This window comes from Physella acuta, unplaced genomic scaffold, assembly GCF_028476545.2.
Source record: "Physella acuta isolate Inbredline_101_S28 unplaced genomic scaffold, ASM2847654v3 ptg001338l, whole genome shotgun sequence".
NCBI lineage: Eukaryota > Metazoa > Mollusca > Gastropoda > Physidae > Physella > Physella acuta.
Genome location: NW_026732853.1, coordinates 262,659 through 288,316, shown reverse-complemented (window position 1 = coordinate 288,316; position 25,658 = coordinate 262,659). Strand labels below are relative to the sequence as shown.

General features: G+C 41.9%; 1 protein-coding gene across 1 annotated transcript in view; it reads right to left on the bottom strand.

Annotated features, from left to right (window-relative positions):
• Positions 1 to 25,658, bottom strand: part of LOC131958587 (G-protein coupled receptor 183) — an 89,464-nt gene that overhangs the window by 38,072 nt on the left and 25,734 nt on the right. Inside the window, exon 2 of the mRNA XM_059323689.1 lies at positions 3,144 to 3,207. The gene's annotated coding sequence lies outside the window, so the exon portion shown is untranslated. The remainder of the gene's footprint in view (positions 1 to 3,143; positions 3,208 to 25,658) is intronic.

The window sequence follows — 25,658 nt, the reverse complement described above, 5'->3', positions numbered from 1 at the left end:
ACGCACGTACAACGAGATCTCGTGACCCTTTGTGAACCAGATTTATCGTTAAAGTTAACGATTTACAAGAAATATATGCTCAAACCACAAAATAAAATTACATTTGCGAATAATAATAAAAAAAAATCTGAAAAGATAATTCTATTTTGTATTTTAAAGACGCAGGCCTCTAATTTGAATTTAAAAAACACAGGACTCCACAATGCGCTGTTTTCCATTACTAGCCATCGCGTCATTTTAATTTTAAAATAGAAAACATTCGATATACATAGATTGAGACACGACCTGTCTTGAAAAGATGGAATAATTGAAAGCAAAAACCTCCAGCACATTATCATTCTTAGATTCACATCTATTTCAACTTCAATCGCTGGAGAGCGATGTTGGCTAGAAATGGGTTCATTCAGCCTCGCGGCGTCGGCCTGTACGCCATCAAGTGATGAAGGTTGCCATTCATAGGCTAATACATTCCTTTAACCGGGTCTAGGGCGGGGAGTGACGTAATACATTGCCGTTTGGGTGCTGACTACAGGAGAAATTCGTCATTTGAGGGTACTAGATCAAGGTTGACTACAATATTACTCAAGCTGGGTCAACAGTCGTACAGAAATGTGACCAATAGTCGTACACAAATTATGGCCAATATTCGTCAACAAATGATGGCCCGTCCAGAATCAATGGCCAAAGTAGTCAAAATATGGTGGTCAATAGTGATCCAAAAATTATGGCTGACATTTGTCTTGAAATGATGGTTACCACTTGTCTTAAACAAAAGTCAATAGTTGTAAATAAATATTTGGCCTTTAGTTGTATAAAGCACGACAAATTGTAGTTCGCAAAAGATGGCTTTTAGTCGTAGGATAAGACCGCCATTAAAAGAACAAAAAATGCTTTTAGTTTTATCTTTTGCTAACCTTTCATTAAGATTTAAGCTGTAATTTGCTTCTATTGTTTAAATTAGCCGAGATTCTAGCCAAAGCCTGAGGCGAATTAATTTCGTTTTAGTATCGGTCATTAGCACTGAGGTTAGTTAGTACCACCAAAACAGGAAGTTCGAAACTGAAAGAAAATTCTATGGTACAATTTGTATCCAAAATTACATACATTATGTATACTTTGAAATGTGTTCGACACTATAAACATTTAAGAATTCGATATGTAAATTCTTGCTTTCTTTCATACTCAGGAAATGCTATCTATTCTTCAGATCGGGTATTTTGTAAGTTTAGCACCTCCGTTGTTGAGACCCTCTGGTCCTTAACTGAATGTTTTATTGTTTAAAATACCCACATACATATCTCAAGCAAATTAATGTCATCAAAACTTTCTGCTGGACTCAGATTATCAATTGGTCAATTATCTAGCGAATTATTTAGTTGGTTCATAATTTCTACTGGATTAAGTTTATTAATAATTACTGCTGGATTTAGTTTACCAATACTTTCTGTTTGGTCTAGTGTATCAATACGTTCTGCTGTATTTAACGTATCAATACTTTCTGCTGGATTTAGTTTATCACAACTTTCTGCTGTTTCTAAACGAATCAATAAAGTACCAACAGATCACCTAGGGGGAAATAATTACAAGATCCCGATAAACAACACACGGTTCTCTTTGAAGTTTTCACAACGTCGTTCCTTATTTCCGGTCGGCAGACGCCATGTTGTCTTTGCCTTGCCGGATTAATGGCTGCTGTTGACGATAAACGTAAAACCCCTCACCGTGCCATTCGTTTGCTTAATATACATTCAGAAAAATACGTAGGCACAGAAATAGCAGATGACGTCATCGTACGATGTTGTAATTTGTCACCAGTTTTGTACCAACAATTTAGTTTGACATTAAGGTCGTTCACACGGATATAAACGGTACTTAGGTTTTATTTAGTTCGCTGGCGTTTTTCTACTGCCAAAAATAACTCGATGCATTTGCAGAAATCTTCTAAAATTAGGACCTAAGTGAATTAGGGGCGGGTGGGGTACGAGTAAATTGTTTTCGGCTATTAGGTGTAGCGGGTGCGTGGTTTCTATTCTAATAGAAACGGGTGGTGGGGCGAGAGGTGGTGGTTAGGTCTAGATTTAGGGGGGGGGAGGTGGGAGAGAGGGGGGTGAGACTGCTAATGGTAGTGGAGGGGGATGATACATTACAGCCTTCTATTACTTGGGGTAGGGGGTGACACTTTACAGATTCCTATTGTTTGGGGGAGGGGGTGACACGTTACATATTCCTATAGTTTGGGGGAGGGGGTGACACGTTACATATTCCTATTGTTTGGGGGAGGGTGGCTGACACATAAAAATATAGAACAAAAAACCCAAATATCAAAAATCTATTTTCCATTTGTTTATAGGGGGGCCCTAAGCACGAAGTATAATTTATAACCAATGGCATAGAGTACGTTTCAGACGGTTGCCAATCAAATGGCACACAGTACGTTTCAGACGGTAGCCAATCAAATGACACACAATACGTTTCAGACTGTAGCCAATCAAATAACAGCTGCATACAGGTGACAACCAATCACGTGACAGGTGTTGACAGGTGAAAAGATCTTGTAAAAATGAAAACAATTGATGTGACGCGATGTGACATGGAGAGTCCGCTGACACGTGATGTGACATTCATCTCTTGACATGTGAGGGGGGGACACACAAAGAATGTCAGCGGCGACATTAGGAATGACAGCTGCAGCAAAAATAAATAACAAACGTCGACCAGCCGTGAGAAGATGTTTTGTCAAAATGTGGCGGGTTCTAGTCCTGCTTCAACTGAGACTATTGTCGCTCAGCCATAATGAGTACTGAGCTTTAACTGTTTCAACACAGTATTTAAAACACTTCCTCAACTTGCGGTCAAATACCTACGTCAAATAAATAAATACAACTGCTATAACTTAATTAGGTCATTAGATCTAAACTTAGTCTGAAAGCTTTATTCGTCACGGTTCAGTTAATTCCACTCAATTTAAGCTAAATGTAACCAATCAGGTTACATTTGTCACGTGATTTCCTACGAACCACGTGGGTTTTTAGTTCTCAATGCTGGTCTAGACACAAGAGCAGGTAACCCATAGAGTCAGATGGTACATGAAGGTAACAGGACGTGACGTCACTAGCGCTAGGTAAATGATAAAGTAGTATTACCTGACAGAAGGTCTGTGAACGTTCTAGAAGGTCGCCAAATGTCTTGATGTATACAGCATCGCTCCTGGAGAGAGAAACGTTGGGGCCAGTTTATATGGGTTGTACATGGGGTCACGCTTCAACACATATATTAACTGACCAACATACGTTATGACTGACCAACATACGTAATGAATGACCAACATACGTAATGACTGACCAACATGCGTAATAACTAACTAACATAAGTAATGACTGACCAACGTGCGGAATGACTGACCAACATACGTAATGACTGACCAACATACGTAATGACTGACAGGGGGGGGGTCATAACTAACACAGTAGAAGTCAGTAGTGGAAAACACACATCACTTAATTGACTGACCAACACAAATCAGGACTGACCAACACATCAGTTGTCGACGCACATCATTTAGCAACTGACGAATGCACATAACTAGTAAACTGACCAATATACGTCACTAATAAACTGACCAATATACGTCACTAATAAACTGACCGGTACCCGTCACTGGCAAACTTACTTCAGAATTACACAACAGACATCTAAATACGAACTACCCGCACATTGCTGAGCTGGCAGACTGAGCACATTCTTCAGACGCCAACCCCAAACCTGACACCCCCCCCCCTACCTCAACTCCATCATTTGACGAAACTTAAGCGATAAGCTAATCCAATTAGATCATGTTAAACTGGAGACGATCAATTCTCACGCGGAAACCGATGCTGTTATTTGATTGTTATTAATTGTATAAATCCTTCGACGAAGGGAAAAGCTTATTTAAAAAAAACCTATCGAATCACTTCCAGCCAAGTTTTTCATCAAATTCTTTGAATGAGCAAAAAACGTGACACTCCAGGATGAAATAAATCACAGGAAGAACAAGATCAATGCTGGTTCGGTCGGGGTGAAAACAAAACTCCGGAAAGATTTCTCATTTTTCTTCCTGAAATACATTTCAAGACTTGCAAGGCAGATGGGAATAAAACATCGCACCAACATAGATGTGTAAGTATTAATTAAAACATCGCACCAACATAGATGTGTAGGTATTAATTAAAACATCGCTCTAACATAGATGTGTAAGTATTAATTAAAACATCGCACCAACATAGATGTGTAAGTATTAATTAAAACATCGCACCAACATAGATGTGTAGGTATTAACTAAAACATCGCACCAACATAGATGTGTAAGTATTAATTAAAACATCGCACCAACATGGATGTGTAGGTATTAACTAAAACATCGCACCAACATAGATGTGTAAGTATTAATTAAAACATCGCTAAAACATAGATGTGTAAGTATTAACTTAAACATCGCCCCCAACATAGATGTGTAAATATTAATTAAAACATCGCTAAAACATAGATGTGTAAGTATTAACTTAAACATCGCCCCCAACATAGATGTGTATGTATTAATTAAAACATCGCACCAACATAGATGTGTAAGTATTAATTAAAACATCGCACCAACATAGATGTGTAAGTATTAATTAAAACATCGCACCAACATAGATGTGTAAGTATTAATTAAAACATCGCACCAACATGGATGTGTAAGTATTAATTAAAACATCGGTCCAACATAGATGTGTAAGTATTAATTAAAAACATCGCCGCCAACATGAAACCACTAAACTGTACAAAGGGACTATAGATTCCACATTTAGGCAGGATGCCTGTTGTTTAAATAGATATGCGTTACAAAGCCGCCTACACAATTTGTCTAAATTTGAGCAATGCTAGCCCTGTGGTATAGACCAGCACCACAAAAGATTTTACAGTAGGTCGCCACTAAAGATTTTACAGTAGGTCGCCACTAAAGATTGAACTGAAAATGGAGTTTGGCTTCAAAATATTTCTCCCCAATATGGGTACGCTTCAGACTTTGGACATGACGCCTCTGCCTGACCATCCCATGACGCCTCTGTCTGACCACCCCATGACGCCTCTGTCTGACCATCCCATGACGCCTCTATCTCACCATCCCATGACGCCGTGTGACCATCCCATAACGCATCTGTCTGACCATCCCATGACGCCTCTGTCTGACCATACCATGACGCCTGCCTGACCATCCCATGACGCCTCTGTCTGACCATCCCATGACGCATCTGTCTGACCATCCCATGACGCCTCTGTCTGACCATCCCATGACGCCTCTGTCTGACCATCCCATGACGCCTCTGTCTGAGCATCCCATGGCGACTCTGTCTGACCATCCCATGACGAATCTGTTTGACCATCTCATGACGAATCTGTTTGACCATCCCATGACGCATCTGTCTGACCATCCCATGACGCATCTGTCTGACCATCCCATGACGCATCTGACCATCCCATGACGCCTCTGTCTGACCATCCCATGATGCCTCTGTCTGACCATCTTATGACGCCACTGTCTGACCATCCCATGGCGCCTCTGTCTGACCATCCCATGACGCATCTGTCTGACCATCCCATGACGCATCTGTCTGACCATCCCATGACGCCACTGTCTGACCATCCCATGACGCCTGTCTGACCATCCCATGACGCCGTGTGACCATCTCATGACGCCGTGTGACCATCTAATGACGCATCTGTCTGACCATCCTATGACGCCACTGTCTGACCATCCCATGACGCATCTGTCTGACCATCCTATGACGCCGTGTGACCATCCTATGACGCCTCTGTCTGACCATCCCATGACGCATCTGTCTGACCATCCTATGACGCCACTGTCTGACCATCCCATGACGCCTCTGATTCTGTCTGACCATCCCATGACGCATCTGTCTGACCATCCCATGACGCCTATGTCTGACCATCCCATGACGCATCTGTCTGACCATCCTATGACGCCACTATCTGACCATCCCATGACGCCTCTGTCTGACCATCCCATGACGCATCTGTCTGACCATCCTATGACGCCACTGTCTGACCATCCCATGACGCATCTGTCTGACCATCCCATGACGCCTCTGACCATCCCATGACGCCTCTGACCATCCCATGGCGCCTCTGTCTGACCATCCCATGACGCCACTGTCTGACCATCCCATGATGCCTCTGTCTGACCATCTTATAACGCCACTGTCTGACCATCACATGACGCCGTGTGACCATCCCATGACGCCTCTGTCTGACCATCCCATGACGCCTCTGTCTGACCATCCCATGATGCCTCTGTCTGACCATCTTATGACGCCACTGTCTGACCACCCCATGACGCCACTGTCTGACCATCCCATGACGCCTCTGTCTGACCATCTTATGACGCATCTGTCACCAACACCTGCTGTTGTAACCTATGTCCAACACAAAGCCTAGTGACACGTGACACATTTGATTGACAAGCACTGGACACCCACACCAAAGTAAACATGTGAGTATGGTTCAACCTGACACGCTTTCAGAGAAAACACTTCAGCAACAGTACATCTAGACAACACTATAGACAACAGTACATCTAGACATTGTCTATACAAAAACCACCCAACTCTGTTTCGGCTAACAAGCGCCACTACAACATCTCATGCATAGCGAGCAACCTATTTGTTTACCAGTGCGACACATGTAAAAAAAATGAGGTACAACAAGAGACAGCAAAAATTACCCATCACCAGCCATAGCTAAAGTGCACGGAGAAATTGTCCAATCGTAGAGTTTGATCCTGAACACCGGACATGACGTGTCAGGAGGTCAGGTTTGTACCAAAAACTGACCACATGACGGACAGCGTAAACAAAGAGGCAATCAGGATTGTGATTGGCGCATATCTCCAGACACGAGGATGTTTCTGGAAGCGGAAGTCTGCGGAGAATCTTCAGACCGCCGTACGTGTTGTTTGTCTGGGACCGTGTTTTAGTTAATGACGGCCGGACTGATCTCTCTTGTTGGCGCACGGAATGGGTAGTCACGTCAACACGTGCACTCTAAATAATAGAAACATGGGGTAGCGCGCGGGCTGGGCGGAGCTTGTTTATTATAAGGGGAGGGGGTCAGTGGGGGTTCGATAGCTTACAAGCTAGATGGACCTAATTTACTACAGAGAGATGTTCAATGGACGCTTAGTAGCTCGCAAGCTAGACAGACCTAATTTAGTGCAGTAAGATGTTCAATGGACGCTTAGTAGCTTACAAGCTAGATGGACCTTATTTAGTACAGAGAGATATTCAATGGACGCTTAGTAGCTTACAAGCTAGATGGACCTAATTTAGTACAGAGAGATATTCAATGGACGCTTAGTAGCTTATAAGCTAGATGGACCTAATTTAGTACAGAGAGATGTTCAATGGACGCTTAGTAGCTTACAAGCTAGATAGACCTAATTTAGTACAGAGAGATGTTCAATGGGCGCTTAGTAGCTTACAAGCTAGATAGACCTAATCTAGATCTAGTACAGTAAGACGTTCAATAGATTTTCATTTGCAGGCTAAATGCTCAATGGACGTTCAATAGCTCGCATGCTGGACGGAACTACCTTAACCCATACAGGATTTCTTAAATCTACCCCGAACAATGTCGTTTTGATACTCTGCTGTAAAAATGTTTACAAAAAAAAAAGATACGATAATGATTCAATTTTAGATTTAAAATATTATTTGACATAATTTTCAGTGGAATGTGGTTCTTTGAATAAAATAAAGGAAAGAAATAATGTATTAAACATTTCGGTGCATTGAAAAAAATATGTCTATCATTGCATCGAGGTATGAGATAAATAATTTTTGGCATGCGTTACAAGAAAACTTAATCTAAAATGACAAACTCCAAAATTACGTGCGTAAAACATAGCCACGTTGAATAATACACACTGGGGAAACTTTGCACTCTGGAAAAATTGTAATGTTGGTCAATTTGGTCAATTTGGTCAATGTGGTCATGTCCGCCTTAAGTTCATGCCAGTGTTCTGCCGGTATCAAAACATAGCCCGTGTCGATCTCTCACCCGTATAAACCTTTTTTTTTCAAGTAGGCACATGGTTCTGAGCCCTATAAAATATCATGTCACGTGGCTCTGACCTCTATACAGCAAGCGGACAGAAAGACGTGTTTCGTGTATCGTTACTATTGTAACATTTTCACCTGTGCTATCTACCTGGGTGCATATGTTACATACAGATATCGATTTCTAGAAATTTCGAGAATATTGTGGTAGCCAGATTTCTTCCTTTGTCTTTCTTGTATCAGGCCATCGATTGGCTGACCCTGCGCTCGTGCGTAGGTCACATGATGTGCTACAAACAATACACCACCACGCTACATTGAACCATCCAGTTGTTCCGCCTGACTGGAGTTAATAAAGCGCTCAATGAAAATAGAGTGGAGGATATAAGGAGGATCAACGCTAGAAAACCCGCCAAACCAGATCACGTGGTCCGTTTTAACACCTCGCGCTTGTTTGATCACACTTTGATTCGCAGATCACGCTAGGGTTCGTAGATCACGCTAGGGTTCGTAGATCACACTTCGGTTCGTTGATCACACTTCGGTTCGTTCGTTGATCACACTTCGGTTCGTTCGTTGATCACACTTCGGTTCGTTCGTTGATCACACTTCGGTTCGTAGATCACACTTCGATTCGTTGATCACGCTTCGGTTCGTTGATCACACCCCGATTGGTAGATCACACTTCGGTTCGTAGATCACACTTCGATTCGTTGATCACGCTTCGGTTCGTTGATCACACTTCGGTTCGTAGATCACACTTCAGTTCGTCGATCACATTACGATTTTCTGATTGAAATCACACCATCCTAAGCTGTGTTTCTGGTCTGTGATCCAATGTTGAGTTTAACCGTGGTCACGTTTCATGCCTACAACAGGATGAAAGGTTCAACCAGTGGCGTCACTAGGTCACGTGTCACCCGTGATGTAACCTAGAATATCGCACCCACCCCTTCTGATAAATTTTCTATTTATCATTATGTTAGGCGACCTATCACAGGCGACCTATTACCTGTTGACTCAACTTTAGTTTACTTTCTAGATTTGCTACCTAAGCCTTTTCCGACCCAATTATAAACAAAATGCAAGGCAACAATTGTTTGATTTGGGAGTTTTCTTTCCAAATTGGGTGGCTGTTCCAAGCTAACGAGCCTCGTCTGGCCGAAGGTTCGAACTCGGGACTTTTGGAGTTACCAACCAAACGCTCTCTCGCCCGACCTTTCCGTCGTTCCCAATATATGGAGTTCATCGTTCTGTCTGACAACATTATGTTGTCTCCTATCACACGATCATTTCAGTCAACATTTTGTTGTCTCCGATCATTTCTGTCAACATTTTGTCGTCTCAACACGCACATAAGATTAAAGACATTATTTCCACTGACAATACACACAGTACCGACATAACCCCGCTTTAATCCAGCTTTAGCGTCATATCCGGTCATTTTCATTATGACAAAAAAAATTTATGGCTCACAATATGATTGTAAATAATGTCGCCGCGGGCGGTACACAAAAAGTTACAAAGCGAAAAAAAATCGACAGATAACAGGTAGGTCACGTGCCATTGTTTATCATTGGACAGGATGTAATGGCTTGCTCACGTGACCGAATGTTTATGAACTGTATTTTGCTTGAGAAATGATCAAATTCCATTATGTAAACGGCGGGCTGGGGTACTAATGGACACTAGATGATAGGATAGGTCTTGTTCCAGGGTTAAAGGTTATTTCCGGCTCGAACCTCCGTGTCCCCGTGAGAGTGGGTGATCAATGAGCGAGCCTGCAGTGAGTGTCGGTGTTCCCCCGAGTCAGTACTCACCGTGGTCAGGACTGGGCTGTGTGTTAATTGATGGATTAGCCGCACGAGTTGTGGCCGTGAGGTGCGAAACGTCTCGCGTCCGTACAAAGTGTGGCAATCATCGGGCCATCCCAGGCTGATGATGTGTGGATGTTTAGTGTGGCAATCATCGGGCCATCCCAGGCTGATGATGTGTGGATGTTTAGCATGCCGCACATCATTCATCACGGCCGGCGTTAATATGAGAGACGTTAACACTTAACTGTCGATTTGTGGAGCGCGCTGAATGAGGATTTACTGGCCCGTGCTGTCATATAAGAGATTCCCATGTACACTTTTCGTTCGTGTCCAACCCCGTTCGAAGATTTGCTCCTCGACTTTAACAGTTCATTATATTAGGGCTTCAGTTACGTTGGTAATGTTCGCAAGGGCGTTGATGTATCATCAGGGCGGATGATGATGTCGCTAGATATTGTTGAATAATGATGTGATCTGGTTCAACTCCCTGTCACACTAGATGATGATGTCGCTAGATGTTGTTAAATGATGATTTGATCTGGTTCACTGTAGATGTTGATGCCTCTTGATGATGATGAGATCTGTAGGTGCTTGATGTCGTCAAACGACTCAATGATCTGCTTAAGCTGCTGCGCGCTTTGTTTAATAGCTTCGCTTTTTATGGTTATATCATAAGAGCTAACTTTTCTTTTGAGTTTATTGGTTATATCATAGGAGCTAACTTTTCTTTTGAGTTTATTGGTTATATCATAGGAGCTAACTTTTCTTTTGAGTTTATTTGTTACGGATGTTTAGGTCGTTTTGAAAAGCTGGATGTAGTTGTGAGTTCTGTCTTACTGTTTCACGCTTAGCGTTTTATGGCTATGATTTACCTGTTTCACGCTAAACGTTTTATGGCTATGATTTACCTGTTTCACGCTAAACGTTTTATGGCTATGATTTACCTGTTTCACGCTTAACGTTTATGGCTATGATTTACGCTAATTTCAACGTGACATCAAAGCTACCGTCGTAATGTAGGAATGGTGGCTCCATATTGATTCCCATGTCTCTGGCTTTTGTTATAAAATTATTTATCTATGTGGGGGCTAGTTACATTATTTTCATTCTGTTATACAAGGGGGGGGGGTTGATGTTTAGAGTTCCCGTGGGGGTAATGTAGCGTATGAGAGGGAGATCTATTTGTATAGACAAACATTCATCAGTTGGGATAGTGGTCTGGGCATAATTTTATGCTATTTGTGGATTTTACCCCGCTAGTAGATTATATCATAGTGTGTCAGTTTTGATAATTTCTTGAGGTCTTTATATTTGCTTTAATTTAATGCAGGCTACTCAATTAAAAAACAACAGTTTTTTTCGTGCACACAAAACTGGAATAATTTCCAGAAAAGTCGCAGCTACCTTGTAACAAACGGCATTGGGTACCTTGTAACAAACGTCATCGGGTACCCTGTAACAAACCGCATGCCCCGATTCCCATCAATCACTGCTTGACCTTTCCCCACTGTCCAGTCTTGATTTCTCCCGTCTCCACAAATAGCAACAGCATTCGATACGAGACTGCTGCCCTCTGGCGAGCTGCAGAACAAGTGAGGACCCTGGCAGTTGTTAGAGTACCCAGGTCGGACTTAGATGGCTGAATGTTCTACTCAGATACTTAGTGGACCAGAATATACCACCAGCTTAGACCACCATCAAAGACCACCAACACAGACCACCAACAGGAACCACCATCACAGACACCATCACAGACACAATCACAGACCACCAATACAGACCACCAACACAGACCACCAATACAGACCACCATCACAGACCACCATCACAGACCACCAACACAGACCACCATCACAGACCACCAACAGGAACCACCATCACAGACACCATCACAGACACAATCACAGACCACCAACACAGACCACCATCACAGACCACCAACACAGACCACCAATACCACCATCACGACCACCATCACAGACCACCATCATAGACCACCATCACAGACACCATCACAGACCACCAACACAGACCACCATCACAAACCACCAACACAGACCACCATCATAGACCAACATCACAGACACCATCACAGACCACCATCACAGACCACCATCACAGACCACCAATACAGACACAATCACGGACACCATCACAAACACAATCACAGACCACCAATACCACAATCACAAACACAATCACAGACCACCAACACAGACCACCATCACAGACCACCATCACAGACCACCATCACAGACCACCATCACAGACCACCATCACAGACCACCATCACAGACCACCATCACAGACCACCATCACAGACACCATCACAGACCACCATCACAGACCACCATCACAGACCACCAATACCACAATCACAGACACCATCACAGACCACCAACACAGACCACCAATACAGACCACCAATACAGACACAATCACAGACCACCATCACAGACCACCATCACAGACCACCATCACAGACCACCATCACAGACACCATCACAGACCACCATCACAGACCACCATCACAGACCACCATCACAGACCACCATCACAGACCACCATCACAGACCACCATCACAGACCACCATCACAGACCACCATCACAGACCACCATCACAGACCACCATCACAGACCACCAACACAGACCACCATCACAGACCACCATCACAGACACAATCACAGACCACCAACACAGACCACCATCACAGACCACCAATACCACCATCACAGACCACCATCACAGACCACCAATACAGACACAATCACAGACCACCAACACAGACACAAACACAGACCACCATCACAGACCACCAACACAGACCACCAACACAGACCACCAACACAGACACAATCACAGACCACCAATACAGACACCATCACAGACCACCATCACAGACCACCAACACAGACCACCATCACAGACACAATCACAGACCACCATCACAGACCACCATCACAGACCACCATCACAGACCACCATCACAGACCACCAACACAGACCACCATCACAGACCACCAACACAGACCACCATCACAGACCACCAACACAGACCACCAACACAGACACAATCACAGACCACCATCACAGACCACCATCACAGACCACCATCACAGACCACCATCACAGACCACCAACACAGACCACCATCACAGACCACCATCACAGACCACCATCACAGACCACCAACACAGACCACCATCACAGACCACCATCACAGACCACCAACACAGACCACCATCACAGACCACCAACACAGACCACCATCACAGACCACCAACACAGACCACCATCACAGACCACCAACACAGACCACCATCACAGACCACCATCACAGACCACCATCACAGACCACCAACACAGACCACTATCACAGACCACCATCACAGACCACCAACACAGACCACCAATACCACAATCACAGACCACCATCACAGACAACCATCACAGACACAATCACAGACTACCACCATAGACACAATCATAGACACAATCATAGACACCATCACAGACCACCATCACATACCACCAACACAGACCACTATCACAGACCACCAATACCACAATCACACCACAACCATCCATCACATAGTTTTAAAATAATGACCGTTGTTTTATAAACACATGCACTTCACAGTTTCAATACTTCAGTGACAAAATCGACTAGCTATTTCTTGTTGTTGACAAGATTTCTACATTGGTGAACGGTAATTTTTTTCTTTATTGAAGAGCCGTCGAGATATTTCTTTCACGAGCATTGGTCGGGAAAATTTCCCGTTTTTCACGAAGATCATGCCAGAAATTCCACGAAACGAAAATAGTTTGTTCGCCACGTAGTTCGATCTCAACTGTTTACGTCATTTGTCCACGTGACAACCGAATTACTCCTGCACGATCGTCAACACGAAGCTATATCAACACGCATGCGCGCAGTGTGCTCCGCCGTCCGGTAATTGTATTTGCGGACATTGGTTAAATTTGTTTTTCGGAAACTTCGAAAAAAAAAAACGAACCTTAAACTCTTAACTTGTTCAAATTGTTCGTGTGCAATCTTTAAAAAAAATTGTCTTAAATTTTTTTTTTATTACTGAAGACGGATTAGTAAGGGAGGTTATTCCAGACACGAAATACAATCGGGGTAATCCTTTTGTGGACAGCGGGGGAGATGGTTGTTCGGGCGGAGAAAGACAAAACAAATATGACAAAGCCTCGTCTAAAGCCGCCACATATGACTAGGCTCACCATTGTTTCGTTTTTTCCAATTAGCAGACGATTAAAATGCAATAATCTGCTTGTCACTCAGGACGGATCGATGCCACGTTAGATTGTTCCAGCATCGATACCATGTTAACTTGTTCCAGCATCGATACCATGTTAACTTGTTCCAGCATCGATACTATGTTAGCGTGTTCATGTATCGATACCATGTTAACTTGTTTCAGCATCGATACGATGTTAACTTGTTCCAGCATCGATACTATGTTAGCGTGTTCATTCACCGATACCCTGTTAACTTTCCATCAGATTTGACCTCATACTTGACCTCAGACTTGACCCCAGACTTGACATCAGACTTGACATCAGACCCCAGCCCAGCGCTAATCTACCACAGCTACAGACAACCAATCTCCCGTGTGAGTGAAATATTCCAGCATCGATACCATAATAGCTTGTTCCAGCATCGATACCATGTTATCTCTTTTCAGGGTCTATATCGATACATAACCCAATTTAACTTTTCTTTACTTGTTACTTAAATGGCACTCTGACTTAGCGTCAAACATGACCTCAGACTTGCCGTCAAACTTTCCGTTCATACTTTGACCCCAGACTTCATGTCAGACTAGCCATCAGACCTCAGTCCAGCTGTAACCAAACACAGCTACAGAAGACCAATCTCCCGTGTGAGTGAAAATATCACTACGCCTGTAGCAACAATAACCAAAAGTAGTCCGGATGAGCGTACACTGGACTTACACCAGATTAGTTCTTAGAGCTTCAACTACAGGCGTCTCAGTTGTAAACAAGACGCACCCCCCCCCTCCATCATTAGGACCAGGCTTGTCTCTAATCTTTACAGTTGTCAACAAGACACCCCCCCCCCCCCCCCCCACGCCCCATCGTTAGGACGAGACGTGTCTCTAATTATAATTTCATCTGTTGAACCACATCATTTAGTGAAAACGCCAGATATTTACCCACTAAACGTCTGTAGGGGTGGGGTGTCATATACAACCACATAAACCCTTGTCAACCACGCCAACCCTGCCAGCTACTCCAACCATAGCCCAACCCTGTACTATAAAAACAAGATTATCCCCCTCCCCTGAGGTTGATTTACCGGCTGATTAAGATGAAATAGCTCAAACCTTTCACAATCTAGTCTTTGATTAGAGAGCTAGGTGGGTGGGGAGGGAGAGACTGCTTTCATAGGCCTACAGCGTTTATTTACAAATAATAAATAATTACAGAGCGCGAGGATTGGCAAGTGTTAAGCAGCAGGGTGTGGGTGTGGGGTGGGGTGGGGTATAACTTAATGACGCCCCAGATTAGACTCAGCTGATGGAGAAGTCTGGACAGCGCTGGGATAGATTTTCTGACAGCTAATAAGATACGAATACTGATGGGGGATTTTCTTAACATATTAAAGCTAGTACTTTGTACGAAAGCTTGGGTCAAAACCAATTTCCGATCAATGGCCGGCTGTTGCGGCCTGTAGGAAATGATTCTCCCGGCTGGTGAGTCAAGGCCTTGTGCCGGTAGCCGGCACTTCTCGTCAGACGACACCACGCGAGATCTGGAGCGAGAACTCGATGACTGAATTCGCCTCCAGGCATTCTGTACAAGTTGCTAAACCCGACATCAAAATGGTTGATTATGAAACGCCCGAGGGCTAATTTCCAAAACTAACTTTGCTTGGTTCGATAGATGCTTCAAATAAACAGTGGCAGCAGAGTTTAGCTGTCACCCCCCTCCCCCACTTACTATATTAGGTGGGACAAGTAGACTAATAAGTCACAGGTTAGTAAATGGAGATACGAAAAAATACAACAGAAAAAAATGGCCGTTTTAGAAAGTAATTGCCTTTAAATAATGAGGATTATCGTTAGCCGTGGTTCTGGGAGTACAATAATTAATTACATTTGTGTTGACTATGAGGAAAAAAATATGAGGAAAATGAGAAAATAAATGATAAAAAGATATTATGACAAAACCATCTCACAAACATTTACGATGAATGTATGATTTTTAAAAAATATATAAAAATGTCTTTTTCAAAGTCGTATCAAATATTTTATCATATATTTCTATTACGGAGATTTATAAAATCTATTTATATTTATCATAGTTTTAATTTTTTTTCGCTTGTTATGATTAATTATTCTTATTAATTATTTTCAAATATTGTATCATTTATTGTACCTTATATTTCACTATTTTATTATAAGTTTAAGGTGTATTTTTATGATCTCTTATTATTTTTATTATGCGACCATATGATAACATTCAATGAAAAAGAATGTTAACAATGTGACAAAATATAAGATTTAAAAAATAGAACAAAATGTATGATAAAATCTATGATAAAAAAGTTGGTTATATATAGGATATGTTTATACCAATTTCTCACAAAATGTTCAGTTAGGTATGATCAAAATTTGGCAGCAACATAAATATGATAAAAAAAAGATAAAAAAATTTTCTATAAAAATCAGTTTAAAATTATATTTTAAACTGCTGATCTAAAAGTTACTATTATTAGGGCGGTGTTATAAGTATCAAATTGATCATTCTGATAATATTTGTGCATGCATTTCATCAACCTGAAGTGTATATGTAAACAAGTGTATCAGCAAATGGTTTGAAAAACAGTTGTTTGAAAGGAAACTAGAAAGATGATTTGAACAGAGGCCAATAGCCTCTAGACGGCGCCGCAGTCTGTACAATCGATAGCTCATAACGTCGCATTGTGTTCAACGATTTCACTGCATTGTGGGGGGGGGGGGGGAGGGTTGGGATAAACATGGATACAACAGCAATGAATGCTGGGAAATAACAGGGTGGGGCAGGGGTTGATGGCGGCTCCAGGAGGGAGTGGGGTGTGGGGTGTTAGAGGTTAAGCCAACAGGGCGTCGTGACGGGATTTAAAACCAGGGGGTGGTGTTTGAGGTTGGGATTTATGCACAGAGGTTGAGAGAGAGAGAGAAAGTATTTATTTCACGATGATATTGTTTAGACAACTGCACATTTATACAGAACACACCAAGTCTTTAGCCATTAAATAAGAGCTAGGTACGCCAGGTGTTGATTTCATACAAGAACATACACAGTGTAATCAGTGGAGCTAGCGAACAGTGAGTCTATATACTAGTAGACTCAGCGAGACAATGTGTAGTCGACACGTCGAACTGTCTCGATATTCGAACAATAATGTTTTTAGGTAGTCGACACGTCGAACTGTCTCGAGATTCGAACAAGAATGTGTCTAGGTAGTCGACACGTCGAACTGTCTCGATATTCGAACAAGAATGTGTATAGGTAGTCGACACGTCGAACTGTCTCGATATTCGAACAAGAATGTGTATAGGTAGTTGACACGCATACCTGTCTCGCCATTCGAACAAGAATATATCTACGTAGTCGACACGTAGAACTGTCTCGATATTCGAACAAGAATGTGTATACTTAAGTGACACGTCGTACCGGAACCAGAATGACACCACATTCCACCCACCAGAGATGCCACGGTTGCATGATTAAACTTGTCGTTATAGTCTCCTTCAAGTAGGATACGTTACAAAGCTAATTAAGTTTACACAATTAAAACATTGATTAAACCAGCCGGCAGAAGATAAATTTAAGACGCTGCTTCACGCAATGAACGAGTAGGCTACATTCTAGGGAGCGGTTTGATACTTGCATCTAGAGTAGGCTGATAGTACCATCACGTAGAGTAGATGGATAGTACCATTACCTAGAATAGACTGATGTTACCATCACGTAAAGAAGACTGATGTTACCATCACGTAAAGAAGACTGATGTTACCATCACGTAAAGAAGACTGATGTTACCATCACGTAAAGAATACTAACTGATGTTACCATCACGTAAAGAAGACTGATGTTACCATCACGTAAAGAATACTAACTGATGTTACCATCACGTAAAGAAGACTGATGTTACCATCACGTAAAGAATACTAACTGATGTTACCATCACGTAAAGAAGACTGATGTTACCATCACCTAGCGTGATGATACCGTAAACTAGAATAAACTTATTTATCATCACAAACTGTATTCTGATGTTACCATCACCTAGCCTGTGACATCATGGCAAGTCCAGCCAATAAACCCTGACGACTGAGGTTTGATGAGAGAAACCCTACAACTTGCTTACAGTATGGCCACTTGGCATAACAGTACAGGTCAAGCGGAGGTCAAGGTTAAAACAAAACAGGAAGTCTAGCCATAACACTGGATTTCTTGATGACTTTATGAACTCACGTTTAAAAGGGGACAGACAGAGAACAATTTATACAGTTCAAAGGCTGACGTTGGAAAATTAAAATGTAGAAAGCATGAAATTATACAACTTGAAAACTATAAAATACAGGGGTACCCAAGTGAGACCCGTTGCTGACATGGGTACCTACGTGAGACCCATAGATGACATGGGTACCCACGTGAGACCCGTAGATGACATGGGTACCCAAGTGAGACCTGTAGATGACATGGGTACTTATGTGAGACCCGTAGATGACATGGGTACTCACGTGAGACCCGTAGATGACATGGGTACCCACGTGAGACCCGTAGATGACATGGGTACTCACGTGAGACCCGTAGATGACATGGGTACTCACGTGAGACCCGTAGATGACATGGGTACCCACGTGAGACCCGTAGATGACATGGGTACTCACGTGAGACCCGTAGATGACATGGGTACTCACGTGAGACCCGTCGATGACATGGGTACCTAAGTGAGAACCGTAGATGACATGGATACCCACGTGAGACCCGTAGATGACATGGGTACTCACGTGAGACCCGTCGACATATTTACGGGCATTGAACCAATTTCTTGTTAATATGCTTTAACATACAGGTGCCATACACCAGCTGACGATATGAGACATACAGGAGCCATACACCAGCTGACGATATGAGACATACAGGAGCCATACACCAGCTGACGATATGAGACATACAGGAGCCATACACCAGCTGACGATATGAGACATACAGGTGCCATACACCAGCTGACGATATGAGGCATACAGGTGCCATACACCAGCTGACGATATGAGACATACAGGAGCCATACACCAGCTGACGATATGAGACATACAGGTGCCATACACCAGCTGACGATATGAGACATACAGGAGCCATACACCAGCTGACGATATGAGACATACAGGTGCCATACACCAGCTGACGATATGAGACATACAGGAGCCATACACCAGCTGACGATATGAGACATACAGGTGCCATACTCCAGCTAACGATATGAGACATACAGGTGCCATACACCAGCTGACGATATGAGACATACAGGAGCCATACACCAGCTGACGATATGAGACATACAGGTGCCATACACCAGCTGACGATATGAGACATACAGGAGCCATACACCAGCTGACGATATGAGACATACAGGAGCCATACACCAGCTGACGATATGAGACATGCTAGCACACATACACAATTGGCCTGGGAATTGAGTTTTTGACCAGTTCAAATATTTCATCAACTAAACACACATGGACTTGCATCATTGGGCCGTTGTTTTCTGCTCCTGAGTGTCACAACATTATGTGAGAGATTCGCTGGATTTATTGTGACATCCACTTGATGTATTGTGATATCCACTGGATGTATTGTGACATCCACTTGATGTATTGTGATATCCACTGGATGTATTGTGACATCCACTTGATGTATTGTGACATCCACTGGATGTATTGTGACATCCACTGGATGTATTGTGACATCCGCTGGATGTATTATGACATCCGCTGGATGTATTGTGACATCCGCTGGATTTATTGTGACATCCGCTGGATGTATTGTGACATCCACTGGATGTATTGTGACATCCACTGGATGTATTGTGACATCCACTGGATGTATTGTGACATCCACTGGATGTATTGTGACATTCACTACATGTGTTGTAATATCCACTGGATAGTAGGCCCAGATTGGATTAGAAACATTACATACTCGATGTTACGGATGGGGCCGAGTTCCCATCACATATTTTAAAACGTCAATAAGCTCAGAGCTGATGTCTGAAGAACGTTCGCAAGCTCAGAGCTAATGCCTGAAGAACGACCGTAAGCTCAGAGCTAATGCCTGAAGAACGTCCGTAAGCTCAGAGCTCACCTAAAAACGACTGTAGGCTCAGAGCTAATATCTGAAGAACGCCCATAAGCTCAGAGATAATGTCTGAAGAACGCCCATAAGCTCAGAGCTCACCTAAAAAAACGACCGTAGGCACAGAGCTAATATCTGAAGAACGTCCGTAAGCTCAGAGCTCACCTAAAAAAACGACCGTAGACACAGAGCTAATATATAAAGAACTTCCATAAGCTCAGAGGCAATTTCTAAAGAACTTTCTTAAGCTCAGAGCTAATGCCCGAAGAACGTCCGTAAGCTCAGAGCTCACCTAAAAAACGACCGTAAGCTCAGAGCTCACATAAAAAACGACCGTAGGCACAGAGCTAATGCATGAAGAACGTTCGCAAGCTCAGAGCCAATGCCCGAAGAACGTCCCTGAGCTTAGAGCTCATCAAATGACCGTAAGCTCAATGCCATTGACGGCCATGACCCCATCTCATAAATGTTGGCTGTCGTTTGACTTGTTATTCACCGTCGCCGCGGTAAATATATCCGGTTTTAACAATGAAATAACAACTCAGTTTAAAAACAAATATTTTCTAGGTTACCCGTTTTTTTATTATTTGAACTTTGTATCAAATGAAGGCAGATACACAGCTTTTGTTTACTTTTTTCTTTTAAAAATGTGGAGTTTAAAATCCCACGCAATGAAGACAGACTTCGTTTCCCGTGTAATACAACAATGTTCAATCGTAAACAACTCTAAAATGTGACATTTTTAAAGATAGTCTTTGCCCACAATCCCACATAGTATCAAATGTGGGAAGAAAATAATGGATTGGGACGTACACCGGTCAGGTATTCCCCATACTTGTGGGAGGAAAATAATGGATTAAAACGTATATTAGTCAGGCATTCCCCACACTTGTGGGAGGAAAATAATGGTTTAGGGCGTATTTCAGTCAGGTATTCCCCCAGACTCTCTGTTGCCAGAGCCTCGTTCAATTATCGACCTAAATAGCAAAATTATTTCTGAATCATAAATGTGTAATCGAACATGAAACACACTAAACGAACTATAGTATCGTCGCCGAGTTAGCGTGCTTAGAATAAAGTCCGTCAACCTGAATGCAATACTAACACAGATGTAGTTTTGATGGAGGAATCTTCCCAGCACACCTGTCAAAGCTGGTCACAAAGATCAGGTAAAAATTATGTAAAAAGTTTATCTGTAAATGTCGGCAGTGGATGTGTACAGGTCACTTGGGTGTGTACATGTCGACTAGATGTGTACAGATCAAATAGACGTATAGAGGTCAACTGGACGTGTACATATCAACTGGATGTGTACAGGTTAACTTGGTGTGTACAGGTCAACTGGACGTGTACAGGTCAACTTGGTGTGTACAGGTCAATTGGACGTGTACAGGTCAACTTGGTGTGTACAGGTTAACTTGGTGTGTACAAGCCGACGTGTACAGCGACGTGGTCAAACTCTGCCCCTTACATCCATCCAAGATACGAGAACCACAGACCCCATAGGCAGCTAGAATTACTTGGTGTGATGTAGACAAACAATCACACGGTGAAGCTGAGGCTATCAGTCACGTGATAACCCTGATCTCAAACAGGTCATAATTTTATCGCTGGATCCCTTATGTTGGGGACAGGAGAGGAAGTGTTACTTATACAGGGAGGGTTGTCTAGGCAGGCTTTCATCTTAGGGTTGTCATTAGAGCAGGCTTTAAACGTAGGGTTGTCATTAGAATAGGTCTCAATCCCAGGGTTGTCGTTAAAGCAGGCGTTAATCTTAGGTTTGTAATTAGAGCAGGCTTTAATCCCAGGGTTGTCTAGACATTACAGCATATTTTAATAACCTGCTTCCACCAGTTATATAATTTAGCTTACGACAAGGAAATCTGCCCATGTCTACTTGTATATCCCACATGTAAACTAGCCACTTAACGGAGCGGCACCGCATCCATTCAGCTAAACACGTAACCCGTCAAACACAGGCGCAGCTGTCGTGTCGTCAGACAGGTGTTGTGGAGAGCAAAACATGTATGGGGATCAACATAGTCCTGCACGTTAAAATATGGCTTAATCTTGGGATTAACACAGTCCTGAACATTAAACTAGGGCTTAATCTTTTGGGATTAACATAGTCCTGCACATTAAACTAGGACTTAATCTTTTGGGATTAACACAGTCCTGCACATTAAAATAGGGCTTAATCTTGTGGGATTAACATAGTCTTGCACATTAAACTAGGGCTCAATCTTTTGGGATTTACACAGTCCTGCACGTTAAACTAGGACTTAATCTAGGACATACGTCACAGATTAAAACGACCCCACTGCCATGTCGCTAAATAGATCTGATCTATTCTACGTCAGCAATTAACGACCCCCTTGTCCAAAAGATCAATGCTCCCCCCCCCCGCCTCCATATTCATGTTAACCTTTTAGTACAGTTGTACCGCTTTACGTATCTATCCACCGAGGTAGAATATGCTGTACAACATCACTATCACCTCCAGCCCAACACCCCATCAATAGAGTACAGCTTTACTTTCAAATGGTGTAGACATCAAATCACGCTAAAATCCCCTCAATATACAGCTCAACCACGCTAAAAAATCTCAATATATAGCTCATTCACAATACACAGCAAACCTCAATATACAGCTCAATCACAATATACAACTCAATCACAATATACATCTCAATCACAATATACAGCTTAATCACAATATACAGCTCAATCACAATATACAGCTCAATCTCAATATACAGCTCAATCACAATACACAGCTCAATCATAATATACAGCAAACCTCAATATACAGCTCAATTCAATCACAATCACGTTTTTAGTTCCCGTGCAAAATGGAGAAAGAAAAATGGCGAGATAGAAATAATCCGAGAAATGGTGAGAGAAAAAATAAGGAAACGAGAAATATTGGGGGAGAGAATTACATTTAGCCTCGAGCGCTCTAACGACCCGGCAGCTAATCCTAACCTTAATCCTAACCCTAATCCTAACCCACGAGTAGCCGAATGTACGGCTGACGTAGGAGAATTCGGTTGGTCGAACAGATTTACAACTTCCGAGTGCCGGGTTTTTCTGTTTTTGTGTGGCCAAGTTTGATTCATGCTGGAAATGTATATTTGGTCGCCAATTTTTTGTGTGCACGAAATTTATATTTCGTTTGCCAAGTTTTATTCATGCTACAGATTTTTAGGTGACCAATTTTTATTATTCGGTGGCCAAGTTTAATTTCTGATAGAGATTTTTTTATGTTGGCAATTTTTATAATTCGGAGGCCAAGTTATATTTATGCTGGAGCTTTGTATGTAAGTTGCCAAGTTCTATTAATGCACACATTTTTATATGATGGCCAATTTTTATTAAACCAAATACTCATTTATATTTCGGTAGCCAAGATGGGGTGAGATTTCAGGGTCAGGAAACTAAAACGAGGTCTCGTGCTCTAAGTCAACCCATAACGAGGCCGTGTAGGTTTTGCCTTCTGCTGCTGAGAGAAGAAGCAGACTTGAGCCACGTGCTCCACTGTCATTGGTGATTGGTTTACCCGCTGCACGCGCCAGCCTCCTTCTGATGGAGGTCGGTGTCTTGTGTCCACATCCTCCTGGTCACGTGATACGCTCATTTTGTCCAAGTCGTTTTGTGGAGGTTTTTTTTGTGTCAATAGACTGTCATTTGGCGATTTTCTTGTGTCATAGCCTCGTGACAAAACCTCATGTGTTTGTCATTTTGGAGCGTGCATGGGCGTCAACACATGGGGAGGGGGGGGATATTTACTGTGTTAATGAACTTATTTTCCTGTTATTTTATTTTTCTGTTCCCATTTTTACTGTGTGTATAGTTCTGTTTGCTTATTTCTGCCACCTACTATGTGTTTACTGTGTATATAGTTCTGTGTTTGCTTATTTCTGCCACCTACTATGTGTTTACTGTGTACATTACATAATTGCTTCGTTCACACATTTCACAAGTTCATCAAGGTCAAAAGTTAGAGCAATTAGACCTGAGCCCGATGAAAATATGTTTTTAGAGGGATTGATAACTTAAGATGTTGTATGAAGGGATTGGTGAATAAAGATGTAATAAGGGATTGAAGACTTAAGATGTTGCATTAAGAGATGGATGGTTGAAGAATTAGATTGCGAGATTGTGTATGCTGTGATCGTTGACTGAAAATGTGGAAAAATACAGAACAAGTTTACAAAGGACAAGTCAAAATGACCGTCTTATTGCCTTTGGTAGTCTTCAAAAAACTAAAGTCACTTTTTTATCAATAAAAGATTTTGCACAAGTACAAAACTCTATCAGAAACTGATTTATCTACCATCTAAAAATATCCTAAATACGATTTTAAAATCACGCTATCTACTTTTGAATGACTTAGCCCCCTCCCCCCTACCCCCTGCCTCAATTTAATTTTTTTGTGTGTCTGTGGCAGCAACCTAGTCTCCTACAGAGACAAATTTTTCTGATCTCATTTATTTCACTACTTAGTACAGTAAGCATGTAAACGGTTTATATATATATGCCATTTTTAAAAAAAATAATTTCTGATAAAGAAACACACAATACACATACTTGACACATAACCTATATGTAAGTAGCGCATAGATAAACAGGTTATACAAATATATAAAGCTCAGTTATGTATGTAATGCATATGTTTGTCGTTGGAATTGTATGAATTTAAGTGTTAGAAAATTATCGTGCGCATTTGTCTAAATTTATGAGCTAAAAAATTACTATTGAAAGTGTTGGGAAATAATTTTCATTTTTCAAATTATAGTAATAATTGTCGGCATGTTCATTAAACACAAGTTTTAAAAAAATATCATCTTTTACAAAAATTCTAATTATGTCTTTATTTAGTCCTATAGTAATTACTTCCCTTTGATAAATTAGGAAAACAAAATTACTTCCCTTTATAAAACCATTGCATTAGTCGAAAATAATTTACTTTTTAATTACTTTGTTTTGGTGTTGGGAAAAAAAAATAATTACATAATTAGCGGGGATTGATCAAGTGCAAATGTTGTAGGTATTTTACGGATAAGCTTGGAGTATTAAAATTGTTCATCAAATTGAAACATGCGCGTTCGTTTAAGTGAGTGCAAAAGACTATGAATAAGTTGGGGTACTATAGTCGTTCATTAAGCTAAAACAGGTGATTCCGCCCCGGGCGCTTATGTTCGCGTTAGTGTTTTCTTTGTGTTTAGGTGGGTTTGCGTTAGTGGTTGCGTTTTGATTTGGTTCGTTTTTGTTCTTTCTTTTTTCGTTTCTGTTTGTGTTTTTTTGTTTGGGTTTGTATTTGTGTTTTTGGTTGGTTTTGCGTTTGG